Source organism: Zonotrichia albicollis, chromosome 6 (genome assembly GCF_047830755.1).
Source record: "Zonotrichia albicollis isolate bZonAlb1 chromosome 6, bZonAlb1.hap1, whole genome shotgun sequence".
NCBI classification, from domain to species: domain Eukaryota; kingdom Metazoa; phylum Chordata; class Aves; order Passeriformes; family Passerellidae; genus Zonotrichia; species Zonotrichia albicollis.
In genome coordinates, this window is record NC_133824.1 from 59,579,424 (window position 1) to 59,594,065 (window position 14,642).

Consider the following 14,642-nt stretch of genomic DNA (forward strand, 5'->3'; position numbering starts at 1 on the left):
ATGGCTAATGAGTCCATGTCTGGAGTCTGTGTGTTTTAAAATGCCCCAAGAACTTTGCTGATGAACACAGTCAGTCTGTGTGAGCTGGAAATACCCTGAGAGCTTCGAGCTCAGTGCTGAGGGTGTGCTGAAAAGGTCAATGATTTAATGGGCTGGAACAATTAATCTGGCACTTGTCTATACACCTGTTCTCTTAATGATGTGACACATCGTCCTTCTGTGTTCCCATCTGTCAACAATTAAGCTATAATTGGTGGAAATGTAATTTATCTCGGATAGAGCTGATTAGTTCTCCAATAATGGTGCTGCCAGCCTTGGGGAAGAGTGCTGCCCACGGAGAAGTGTCTGTGGACCACTCCATCCACATCAGAGCCTGTGCAGAGAGACTCTCTGAGCATTCATTGATCAACCTGCAGCGTGCAAAACCTGCTCTTGCAGAAGGGGTAAAATCAGCAAAGCTGCTCCCATCGCAGGGGGAATGGCTTCCCAATGGCAGAGGGCAGGGGGAGATGGGATTTGGGAAGAAAAAGGGTGCACAGAGAATCCCTGGATCCCTGGAAGGGTCCAAGGCCAGATTGGATGGGGCTTGGAGCACCCTGGGATGGTGGAAGGTGTCTTGGAACTTTAGGGTCCCTTCCAACCCAAACCATTCTGTGAGTCTCTGAAACACTTCTGGTGCTCAAAACTGTCTGTCTGTGCTGTTCTTCATTGTATTAATTCATCACAACCTGTAGAGAGGCAGGTGGCATCTCATCCCCTGCTCATGTTTGCCAACATCCTTCCAGACACCGGAAATGAAAACATTTCCTTTGTGACTAAAGGTAAAACACAGACTTTTCTACAAACTGCAGAAGATTGGGGGGGGGGGGGGGGGGAAACCAACCCAACCAAGCTCCCTCAATGTGTGTTCTGCAACTCAGCCATGGAGCCTTCAGGGAGAGGAATTCAGCTCCCAGTTCCAAATGCTGGAACCATCTGAAGGCTGAGCCAGTCCAGGCAGCTCTGGGGAGGGCACAGCCTGTCCCTCACCACCTCTGAGCACACACAGCTCCAAGCCCTCTGACAGCCACAGGAACCAGAGTCTGAGCCTCTCACCAGGCTAAAAATGCGTTTTTGTGGCTATCCCACACTGTCCAAGGCTTTAGGGCAAGGCTGGACCCCTCCTGCAGGTTAGAGGAGTCTCAGCCCAGATCCAGCCCCTTCAGAGAATTCAGATTATCAATTTTCACCAAAACAGCAAAGAATGGAGATTTTACACAGTTAAGGATGTGGGGATGGACAGCAGCAAGGGCTACAGCCCCTACAGGAGATGTAGGACAGATTCCTGCCCCAAAGGGCATTGGGTCTCCCCAGGGAAATGGTTATAGGATGTTTTTGTCAAACATGGCCAGAGCAAGCCAAGTTCTTCCAGCTCAGGGTTAGCTGAACTGGTTTTGCTGAAGTGTGAAATCAAAATGATAATGCTCAACCTGAAGTCAGCACCAGCCTGGTGAAATCATTAGCAATTAAATGTACAATTTATAAGAGGAAATGTCAATGAACTGCACTTCTGTATTTAAAAATGAGCCAGGGTTGCTGTAACACCTCTGTTACTGCTCTTGAGAAAAGAAAAATTAATTACACTTAGCAAAGAGAGGTGTTAGGTAAATAAAGCTGAACAAAGCCCTACTGTAACTGGATCTCATGGACTAGTCTGGATTAATGGGATTTTCTGACCTCCCTGGGCTCAGTCCCACCTGGTGCTCAGAGCATTTGACCTGCTCAGGAATGTCTGGGTCTCCAGCATCACATCACATCCCCTTCCCCGGTGCACACAGCATTCCAAAGCAGGGAAAAACCAAAATCTGAGCCACTGGGATCCATCAGCATCCCTGTTAAACCCTTTGTGTGCCCTGGGAGGTGTGTGACAGGCTGGGATTGCCTCAATCTGCTTACACAAAGCTGCACAGAAAAGCCCCCGGGAGCAGCGACTTGAGCAGCTCCTTTTCAGGCTGTACACCAAGATTAAATCCTTATCACCAGCTTGGAAAAACACCAAGCTCGGCAGGTTTGTGTTTGCCTCGCCAGGTACCCTCATTCTGCTCTGCCACAGCACAGCCCAGAGCTGCTGTTTGCCCTTGGCCACAGCTCCCGGCATCCTTCAAATAATTCCTGAAAAAGGCCAGGCAATGGCACAAGGGTCCTCTGGTGAATTTAGAGGGAGGAGGCAGCTCCTGTTTGAGCCTCTTTACCTGCTCTGTTCCTGCATCTGGGCTGGCTCTGCCTGGCAGCAGTGATGCTGCAGGTTCTCTGTCCCAGTGGGAACACAACCCCCCTCCGCTGATGCCACAGGGCTGCCCACCAATCCCCCTGCTCTTGAAAGAGGCAGGAAAAAAAAAAAAAAAAAAATCTTGATTTCTTGCTCAGCACAAGGGTTGGAGCTTTTTGCCACCTACTGACACGTTGTGGGAACAGCTCAGCCAGAGAATTCCTGCGGGAAGGCTCAGTCCTGCCCTGGCACCCAGCCCATTGGAAAAGCAAGAGAAAACGATGCATCTGACTCCACTGATATCAGAAGGCTAATTAATTACTATATTATACTATATATTATTCTACTATACTTTATTATAGCAGAATATATTTACTTTCTTATACTATATATTATTCTACTATACTATTACTTTATTATACTATATTATTCTATATTATATGACACTGAATCTGCCAAGCACTCCACTCCACTGCCCAGAATCTCATGACTGTCACCCACACACCTGGAGTAAATTGGTCAGTGAATCAAAACACACCAGAATCCAATTAACAATTCCAATTACTAATTACCAAATTCCTTCAGGTAAACAGCCTTCCACAGTGCATTCCACTTGTGAACAGCAAGAGGAGCAGCAATTGAGATGAGAATTGCTTTTTTTCCTTTCATCATTCCTCATTTCCTTTCATCATTCCTCATTTCATCATTCCACATGTAAGGAATCATTTTTCTTGCTGGCAAACCAGATCTTGCTTTCTTCCCCTTCCATCTTGCCTCAGTTCATTTATTTATTTTTTCCCCTTTCTCTCCCCCCTAAATTCCCTTTCTGGCCAGGTTGGATGGGGCTTGGAGCAACCTGGTTTGGTGGGAGGTGTCCCTGCCTGTGGAATTGGAATTAAAGATGATTTAAGGTCCTTTCCAACCCAAACCATTCTGGGATTCTGTGGCATGAGGCTTTACAGAGTGTCCCCACAGGAGATGTCATTTACAGGGGAGCTGCAAATCCAGGGGATCCCCCAGAGCCTCTCCCATGTTTTGCCCCATAATTTTGGTCACTCCCATCAAAGCTGATGCTCCCCCTCAGGGATGGGGCAGAGCAAACCCTGCTGTGCTCCTGATCCATCCCCAAATTTCCCTGATTTCCCCAAATTTCAGTTCCTCCTCACTCAAAACTCATACCCACCCTGGCATTAACTGCTGGTCCATGCAGCTGTGATTTAACACCCAAAATTATCCATTTTACTCAACTAAAATATTAAATAACCACTGTTCTGTGAGCAAAGGGACAAAAAGGAGCAGTTTTGCAGTCATCCCTGGCAGATACACATTTCTAATTAAACACTGAGGACCAAGCAGGTGTCCCTCACTGGTGGCCACTTGTCCTCTGTCCCAAACATCACTCAAACCAACCAGCACAGCTCTGAGCTTCCACAAATTCAGGCTGAGCTTAAAAACCAGGCATTACTCCTACTTAACACACAAACCACCTCCTTCAGTTTAGCCAAGTTGACCTAAAAATGCAGATTTTTGCCACACAAAGATGCCTTTGAGAGCTGCTGGAGCTGTTTTCTTTTCCCCCCCCGCCAATGTTCTTCTTAGGAAAAAGCTTCTGGAGCTTCATTTGGCTACATTGCACTGCACAGGGACTGTGAGGCCTTTGCTGCTGCCCTGGGGTGGGAATTGATAAAATAAGACATTTAATTTTATTAATTTTTCTTAATTTTCTTAATTTTTCTTAATTTTCAAAATATGTTTGTAGGTCTTTGCAAAATGCATTTTAGAAAATTCTGCTTTTCCCTAAGAATCTCCCACTCTTAAAAACCAAATAAACAGAAAGTCACTGAGGTTAGGAGCAGGGGTTTGGGATTTTTTCCTCTGGTTTTCATTTATTGAAATCCCCATTTTTTCAGCCACTGCAAGTTAATACTGCTATTTTTGTAAAGTTGATTTGTAACAATGAGCTGGCAAGACACTACTGAAAGAAATCACAGAAATTGTGGCAGAAAATGCTAAAGCAGGAGGAAAAAAAAGAAAAAAAAAAGAAAAAAAAAGAAAAACAAAAAAAAAGAAAAAAGAAGGGAAGGCCTTCTCCCTGCAGCAACTTTTGCTTTCAACTTTTATTTCAATTTTCCCTACTATCCTCCTAATAAACCTCCCCTCGTGGAACTTGAGGTGATTTCCTCTTGTGGAGAAGGAATCACCCCCAAGCTGGCTAAGTCTCATTTATATCCAGGAGTGGCTTCAGGCAAAATTCATCCATCTCCTGGAGAAAGAGAGAGGTGGGAAGTTACAGTCCTGGTCCTGCTGGTGCTGGAGGCTTGCACTGCCAGATGGGGCAAAAATTGGGGTTTTTGGGGCTGGAGTCAGTGCCAGCTTTGCCTCAGCAGCCACTGCTCTGATTTATTTTCCCAGCTCTGCTCTGTTCTCTTCTGTCACATCCACATTCTCTGAAAAAATCCCTTCTTCCTGGATTTTTCTCCAGGGAAGCTGAGAAGCCTCAGAGAAAAAGGAAAACAATTCTTATCTCATTTGCTTCTCCTGTGTTGTGCTCACATGTGGAATGAGTTTGGAGATTGTTTACCCACAGGTGATTGTTCCATTGCATTCTGCTGTGAGTTGTTTTCACTCTCTGGCCAGTTGGGGCCAAGCTGTGTTGGGATTCTGGAAGGAGTCACCAATTTTCATTATTATCTTTTTAGCATTCTGTAAGTATCCTCTCTGTATTCTTTAGTATAGTCTAATTTAGCATTCTTTAATACAATATAGATCATAAAATAATAAATTAGCCTTCTGAGAACATGGAGTCAGATTCATCATTCCTTCCTTCGTCAGGGCACCCTGCAAATACAATATTCTTCCTTTCTTCCATCCCATGGCAAGAGCCCCTGTCTGAGATCCCAATCTTTGGTGTTTACAGCCTGAGGTTTTCCTCCCTCTCAGCAGACAGGAAAAACCCAGGAGTGAATCCAGAGCTGGGCTAAAGCACCTTCGAGAACATAAAGGGGCCCCAGAAGAGTTAGGGGGGAACTTTTGACAAGGGGAATGGCTTTAAATTGGCATAGGGCAGGGATGGATGGGATATTGGGAAGGAATTGTTCCCTGTGAGGATGTGAGGCCCTGGCACAGGGTGCCCAGAGAAGCTGTGGCTGCTCCATCCCTGGAATCTTCTCTTACCATAGGAACACAGATATTAAGCTGCACATTTTACAAGGTTAACCCCAATTTTTTCCTCTTTGGATGCAACACACTGACGAGTTTTCTGATGCAGGTGTTAAACAACAGGAGTCCAGTCTTCATCTGTGTAAGATGGGAAGAAATAATTACAAAACACTAAAAAGATTTTTAAAACCTCCAACAAAAATACAGAGAAAAATCTGAGTTGGAATTAGGCAGCAAGGAAAGTCATGTAAGTGGTTATGCTGTTGAAATAGTTAAAATGAGTGAGTTCTTACCTCTTCATTTCCCATCCCTGGAGTGCTCAGAGTCTGTACCTGATGTTCCAGTTTAGCACAATGAGGCCTGGCTTTGTGCTCACACCAGGAACTGCACAGGGGCACTGAGATCTGGAACAGGGAGTGAACCTGTGAGGGAAAAAACCTCCACAGAAAACCACTGCCCTTAGCCCAGATGTGTCCAGCTCCAGGAGAATCACCTGCCTGGGGCCAGCCCTGCCTGTTTGGTGCTGAGCCAGGCTGGAGAGCTGGGGGTGCTCCCCTGGAGAGGAGAAGGCTCCAGGGAGAGCTCAGAGCCCCTGGCAGGGCCTGAAGGGGCTCCAGGAGAGCTGGAGAGGGACTGGGGACAAGGGATGGAGGGACAGGACACAGGGAATGGCTCCCAGTGCCAGATGGAAGGCTTAGATGGGATATTGGGAAGTAATTCCTGGCTGTGAGGGTGGGAGGCCCTGGCACAGGGTGCCCAGAGCAGCTGTGCCCAGAGCCCTGGATCCCTGGAAGTGCCCAAGGCCAGGTTGGACAGGGTTTGGAGCACCCTGGGATAATGGAAGGTGTCCCAGCCCACAGCAGGGTTTGGAATGGGATGATCTTTAATGTCCCTTCCACTGTTACAGCCTATAATACACCCAAGATAGCTCAGCTACCTTTGGAGGCATAAAATCATCAGGATGGCTTCTGCTGCATTGTTGGGAACAAAAAGGTTTTATAAAAGGCAAAATAATATACAGAGAAAAACCGAGTTAGGTGCAGGAGGTCCTTGCCCCTGGTAAAACACCTCACAAAAGTGATCAGTTTCTTTGTTCACTTCTTTTTTTAGTTAATTGTCCAAGAGAGACTTTTTGGCTTCTGTCCAATTAGCTATCCTTAAATTTGAGGTGAAGTCCCCAGGTCCTATGAGGTGGCTTTTTCACCTAATCAAGAAGAGAAACTTCTGGGCTTATTTCCTTTTTGAGGGGACAAAAGATAGTTTTGTCCCTCCATCAACAAGCAGCACAACCCTACACCTTCCAACCCAAACAATCCTGTGATCCTTTGGTGGCTGATTTCCTCAAATTTCAGTTCCTCCTGACTCACAGCTGATGCCCACCCTGGCATTATCTGCTGGTCCACGCAGCTGTGATTTAACACCCAAAATGTTGGTCACTGAGAGCTGCTTTTGGAAGTGTGGCTCTTCTGCAACAAAGGCTTCACAAAATCTGCGAGAGCATCATAAAATTTGGCTCAGTGTCCCAAAGCACTTCCCATCAGACAGGAGAGAAATAATGAAATGCTTTTAGGGCACCGTTTTCCCTGAAGTCACCTCCCTTCAGTGTCAGGTTTTGCCAGCCATAAGCAGAATCCCTGATGGACCGGAGCGATGAGTCAGGTGTAAAATGGATGTAAAACGATAAAAGGTGTAAACCCGAGCTTTCCCCTGGGGAATCCCTGTCCTGCAGGGCTCCTGCAGCCCCCCAGCCCCATGGCTATCACCTTCCATCCCTCCCCTGCTGCCTGCTTTGGTGGCCAGGTGTAACAGGATTCAGCGGTGCTGATTGCACTGATTAACACGCAAATCACGCCCCGGAGCCTTGGATGCTTCCTGCAATTCATCATCCTCTTGGCACGTTTCAAAGAGCCCAAGAAAGATGATTTTAAAAAAACCCAAAAAAAAGACAAAGAAAGACCTCAGACGGAAAAACAAAGCAAACAACAGTCCCAAAATGTGAGAGCAGCATCAGGTCAGGCTTTCTCACTGCTGCCAGGAGAAGGAAGGTGTTACTTTGGTGACCAAATTAATGCACACCAAGCCCTGACCTTGAGGAAATGTCGCTGCTTTCAGAGCACAGGCAGTAACCCAACACCTGGAGAAGCAGCACACTGCCCACACAATTAAAGGCTGCTAACATGAAACCCAGCCTTCCATCCCAGACACAGATCTGGGGTTAAATGCCCTGGGAGATGGGAAGAGCAGAGAGAGAGAACAGCCTGGGGTCTCCTCCCATCCCCTTGGGTGATTTTACCAGCCCTGAGCAGGTTCCTAACCTGCCGCACCACCTGTTGCTGTGAAACTTTTCCCAAAGGTTCATGGATTGCAGTCCCTTGGTGCTTTACAGCAAAGGTTTTGTCAGAGAAGTTCATGGATTGGGGTTCCATTGCAGGATGAAGCTGATGAGGTAAAGCTGTGGCCATGGTGAAGGCTCTGAGGGATCCCTGAGCATCCATCTCCCTGATTTCCTTCAGAGTGGACAGAGCTGGCCACAAGGCCATGGCCATGGTTTGGGATGCAGCCCACACCTCCAGCCTCCAGAAAAAAAAGGATTTTGCACAAATTTTCAGTTTGTTCCCCCTCTCAGTGCCTGGCCAGAAACAGACAATAACCCCAAAAGTGTTCTAAGGACATAGAAAGTTTAACTGAAAGAAAACAACAGAGTTCCCAAATGGAAAAGCAGGATTTGTCATTTCAGGTTTCCCAGGTAAAGCTTAAGCGTGTTTACCAAGATGGATTTGGGAGATGTGATTAATTCCCTGCTCAAACTTGAGAACATTTATCTGCCTGCTTAAACCATCCCAGGGGAGGCTCAGATCTCTGAGGGCATCATGAAATGCTGCTGAGCAGCCCTGGATGAGGAGGAAACCCTTCCCTGGTCACATGCATGGCAGGGTGATGCCTGGAGGGGCTACCTGGAACCAGAGTTAAAGGAATAAAGGAATAAATAAATAAATTTATTAAAAGGCCTTCAAAGGATTCACCTTGGGCAGTACAAGAGCCCAACCATGATTCTACCCAAGATGGATCCCAAGTTATCAGTTTTCACACTTTTATAAGTTTTGGTCCACTTCCATATTGGGGTTAATTGTCCAATTCCAGCTCCAGTTTATGCAGTCCCATCCTCTCAGTTTGGTCTCCTCAGTTCTCTGTTGTTTGCACTTTTTGGGGCTGAAACTGCAATGGTGTCCTTGGTTCTGGGACTGGAAAAGGATTGTTTTGTCTGACTGAACTGTGAGAAAACTTGCTAACAATTTAGTTCAGAGTCACACACTAAGGCAGTGCAGAATCTGAAAAATGTGAAAGCTAAAACTTAGAGCATCAGGGGTTTGTTGGGCACAGAAGTTGGGAGCAGCTCCTGGAGAAGTCTCTCTGCTTTCCTGCTCCTCTGGGAGAGCTCTCTCTGCCAGACCAGCCTGGAGGAAGAAACATTAATCAGAGGGGTGGGAAAGGCAGAGGCTGAAGTGCAGGTGATTGTGTTCCTGGGGAGATGGACACAGGAGCAGGGGTCAGTCTGGGTTATTTTATAACTGAGGTGGAAGCTGCTCCATGGGGAACACGCAGGGAGGGCAGCCAGCCCTGCCAGGGCTCAGCTGGGAGCTGGGAGAGCTCACTTGTGGTGGCTGAGCTGCTCTCACAGCCAAACACCAAGGTGCTGCTCACCCTGCCCCTGTTCCAGCTTGGCCTCTGCTAGCTGAGCCTTTCTGGGAGCTGCCTCAGTTCATCACCAGCAGAACACACATCACCAGGTGGGTATTTGTGCTGAGGGACACACTCTTCTCAGAGGAGGGCACACACTGGCTGCAGGCAGGGCTGCTCTCCCACCCTGTTTCTGTGGGCTCTGGTATCCCATTCTGCATCAGGAGCTCATTCTTTTCACCACCTCTCGGCCTGTTCAGGCATCTCCTCCTGGCCACACAGAGCTGCTCAGCTGGATGAGTGCTCCCCTTTCAGAGCAGCCCCTCCTGACCGCTCTGCAAGAGGCATCACCTTGTTGGCATGCTTTGCAGCCCCAAATTATCTGTGAATTTCCCCTCCCAGCCCCAGGGTGCCCATCTCTGTGCTTGCAGGGGACACTGGGGACAGCTCATGAGCTTCACACCTCTGACTTCCCATCCCTGGCACTTCCCTCTCCTCCTATCCCTTATCCCTTTTCTCCTCATCTGTGTTATCCCACCCTATTTGAGGCTGTTGCTATCAAGGAAGAATCTGTTTCACCAGGCTTGGTTTGCCTCAAGTGTGTAAAGCAAATATAATATATAATATATAATATATAATATATAATATATAATATATAATATATAATATATAATATATAATATATAATATATAATATATAATATATAATATAATATATATAATATAATATATATAATATAATATAATATATATAATATAATAGATAATATAATATATATAATATATAATATTATTTATAAAATACTTATAATATATATTATATATTATACTAATAGTATATAATATATTGTATATAGCTATATAGTATATACTATAGAGTTATATACTAGATATTATTACTATATTATTACCATATTATTAATATATATATGATGTTATTAATATACTATATATCATTACTATATTATTAATATAGTAATATTAATAGTATATAATATATATTATATACTATTAATATTACATATTATACACTATATAATATAATATATATAGTAACCGCATATAATATATAGTACATAAGTATATAGTATATACTATATTCACAATATAATATTTTATATATTATACTATATAGTATATAATATACTCATAATATAGTATAATATATTATATAGAATTATATAATATTCTAAGGACATTATTATAACATTTAATATATACTATATTATATATAACACTATATATAAAATACTATATATAAAATACTATATATACTGTATTTATATTATTATATTATATTATATTATATTATATTATATTATATTATATTATATTATATTATATTATATTATATTATATATACAAAAATATTAAAATATGGGAGTTCTGTGCCCTCTGCCCAGCTTCATCCATCAGCCCAGCCTTGCCTCTCTGCTTCCCCCCCATATTTCCTATGAAAAATCAAGTGCAGAGATGAGACCTGTGCATCCCAACCTTCTTTTGCCTCATTTCTGTGCAAAGCTCTTCTCAGCAAGCCTGAGCAGCTGCTGCTGCAGATAATTCACCCTGGGATCACCCAGGCAGAGGTGGAGCAGGCTCCCAGCACAATCCAGATGGGATGCAGCCACTCCAGATCTTCAGGAAGCAGCCTGGTGATTTGTTGAGCCACATAAAGAGCACAGCGGGGCACAGCTGTAGGAGCCAGAGGACTGGAAAAGCAGCTGGAAGCTTTACAGAACCTTTCAGAAGGAGAAAAGGAAAATTTTCTTGCTGTAAAATTTTGACTTCCAAAGATGCCCAGGTCATAATATGGAGCAAAAATGGCTCCACTTTTTGTGGCTCCACCTTGCTCTGGATGCAAGGTTTCTCTTGAAAAGACTAATCCTTTGTGTAGAGTCTGTATCTTGGGATTTTGGAGTGAATACCATGTACTCAGAGCAACAATGTGGAGAATGATGGAATCATTTATGTTGGAAAATCCATCTAAGATCATCCAGTTCCCCCAGCACTGCCAAAGCCACCACAAACCCATGTCCCCAAGTGGCTTTGGAATCCCTCCAGGGATGGGGACTCCATCCCTTCCCTGGGCTTGACAATCTTTTCAGTGAAGAACTTTTCACCTGTATCCAATCCCAACCTCCCCTGGCACACCTTGGGGCTGTTTCCTCCTGTCCTGTCCCTTGGGAGATGAGACCAGGAGGAGTCAAAGCCCCCAGCCCTGCATCCACGTGTTCACAGCCAAACTGATGCCAGCCCCATCAATGCCTCCACTGCCTGCAGAAAAAATGGGTGAAAATCTTGCTGCTAAACCAGCAGAAATGTGGGAAATGTCCAGGATACATGGGGATATGGCTGTGGCTGTAGTTCCATTTCAGGACCCAAGACATTCCTCTGGCTGCCCTGGGTGATTCCAGACCCTGGCAGGAGCTCAGAGACCTTGGCATGGAGTCAAACACACCTGTGCCTTTGATTTTAGTCCATGGAAACAATGACCAACTTTGTGTGAAGAGTTACAAGGCACAAGAAGTTTCAGTAGAATGATGGTTAATTTATCACAGGGTGAAAATTAGAATTTTGGGGATTTAGAATAGGGGTTCAAGAGGCAAGATGGAGGAATCTGGGGTGTCCTGTCCTCCTTCTTGTCCTCCATCTTCTGCTGGGATGGTAGCACTTCTGGATTGGTTTAGAGTGGAGACAGATTGTCTAATATAAGTGATAGGTATTGGAAAATTATTGTAAATAAAGTACATGTAGTTTATAGTATAAAAAGCCAACACCACCCCAAGGGCAGTCAGTGTGCCACAAACCTGCTGGACAGACCTCAGCAGGTCAGAAAAGGAATGTCATAGATAAAAAAATATAAACAACCTTGAAAAGCAGAACTGATGAATCTCCACTTCTCACAGGGCTGGGAAAAAAGAATTTCTAATACCTCAAAAGTCATGTCAGCAACAGGAACCCAAGAGTTCCATGGCCAGGGCATTGTTCTGCTATCTCTGGTGGAGAAAGGGAGCAGTGTCCCTAGGCAGGGTGACAGCAGGATGGCTGTGACGGGCAGCAGGGATTTAGAATTGCCAATTAAAAGCTGTTGCCTGTTGCACAGAGGTTTCAGAGAGCTGCCCCAGCTGAGACAGCTGCTGGTGTAGCTGCTGTTTCAGGAGGTGGTTTGCTTTATTGCTGCTTTGTTAGCTGTGACCTACTGTGGTTCACCATTTCCCCCTCAAGACATAATTTTAAGGAAAAATTCAGTTTCTGTTTGGTGAAGCGAGGCTGTCTAAGCCTCGAGCCTCATCTGAGTCACAGGAATCAGAGCCCCCATCCTGTGTCAGGACCAGCTTTAAGGATTAACCCTGTGGCTGCAGAAAGTCCCCAGCAAAACCTGCTTTGGCTCAGGTCCATGAGATCAGGCTCCTGTAACAACCCAGTGCTGACAAATGGGAACTCCCACACCAAATCCTCGCTTTGCTCTTTTCTGTGCCTTTCCCCTGCCATGTGAGCTGTGTTTTTAGCAGGATAATGCTTGCTCAGGCCATTCTTGTTTGCACAGAGAGAAGAAAAGGGTGGAAGACGAGCAGATTTCCTAAGGACACCCCTCCAGCACATCCCAATCCTCCCATCTGTACAAGGTTTGGACAATCCATGTACTCCAAGGCACAATGACAGCACTTGCCTCTGAAGAAACAGCAGTTCTGATTCCAGAATTCATTAATCCAAAGGATTCCAGCCCCTCCTGCCTCAGTTTCCCCTTTTCCTCCCCAGCCTGTCCTGAGCCAGTTTGCCCAGTGCACACAATGCATCCAGTGCAGGCTGACAGAAAGGAGTTTTGGGGCTGGATACAACCAAAAGAAACCCCAGAAAATAATTTTTGCACTTCAAGGAGCAGAATTTTGCAGCGTAAAGAAATCTAAATCTCCCTGGAAACTATTTACCAAGGAAAACTTACCCACAGTAACCCATCCTTGGAGTGTCAGAACAGCTTGAAACTAAAAAGTTTGCAGAGCTCAAGCAGGAGGGAAAAAGGGATGAAGCTGGCAAAAGATCATTAAGAAGATATTTAAAAATGTTTTCCTGGAATTTGATTTTTATTTCCACACTTGGATTAAGCTCTTCAGCTGGTGAGGAAAAAAAAGGAGAAGTCACTCTCAGGATCTGTGAGAAGAAAAAAAAAAAAAAGGGCTCTTTCTGTAGGTTCAAAATGTTCCTGGGATTTTGAGGCTGAGAGTTTTCTGAGAGCATTTCTTCCAAAGGACTTTCCAAGAACACACAGTAAACTGCAAAACAATCTCACAGAGAACTACAAAATTCCTGTTGGAGAGATAGAAAAGTTATTTTCTGTCCACAAGGACAGGGCCAGAACATTGAAGTTTGACATTTCAATAAATGTATTTTTTGGCCTGTTTTGACACAGCAAGAGGGAGTGAGAATACTGAGATTATAGAGCCCAATGCGAGGCAGCACCTCTGTAAAAGTCTGCTCCATATTCCATTTGTCAGTTTATAAATGGAGCCACCAGGAGTAATCTCTGCTTCACTGAGATCACCAAATTTTCAATTTCCCTTCAATAAAACAAAACAAAACAAAAACCCCAAGGAGAACACTTTAGCTTTTTAATCATATCCAGACCTGTTTCCTGTAATGAAGAACTTCTTTTCCAATCCCAGGAGAGCAATTCTTTGAATGTGACTTTCAGATAGTGAGATAAAAATCTCTGCTGTTTGCAGGAAAAGGCTCCAATGCCATTTGTGGCTTGAACCACTTCCCAATTTATTTATTTACTTTCTGAGGCTGTTTACGTTTTCAGGCAGCCCAGCTCACTCATCCCTAACACTCAGTTTATTGCTGCAAGAAACACAGCCCTGTGCCAGCCACAGGACAGACTTCAGACCTGGGGACACCAAAAAGCTTTTGGATCAAATCACCTGGGTAAAAAAATGGGTGGAAAAGAAAATTAAAAATTCGATTTTGTGGTGAATTCTATCACTGACCAGCAAGCCCTTCATTAGGGCTGAGCCTGAAACTGCTTTTCATTCATTCCTGGAGAGCTGCAGGACTCCCAGACCAGCATGGAGAGGGGACATGAGGGACAAGGACATCCTTAATTTGTCTGAAGAGCAGCTGCTTCTCTTCTTTATGTAATTATCTCCTCCAGCAAAGCCTCCTGCTCGGAGTCAATGGGGCTGGAGCACACTTAGCCCAGCTCAGGAGTGACACATCCACTCCTTTCACCAAATGCATCCAACTCCAAGGGCTCCTCTGTTTGTTCTTGCTGATATTAAAGACTAATTTTGATTTAGACTAAGAGCCTTTTCCATCCCCTGGGAGGGAGCTGTGGCAACATCAGAGTATTCAATTAACTGCGTGCTCTAAATTACTCATGGAAATTACTCGTGTTCATGTGGACAGGGATTGTCAGGGTGCTGTCTGGAAGGGGGTTGAATAGCTAATATAATAAATATAGTAAAATCAATATCATAAATATATATAATATTTATATAATTTATAATAAATATATATTCTATATATAATAAATATATATTTATTGTATATAATAAATGTC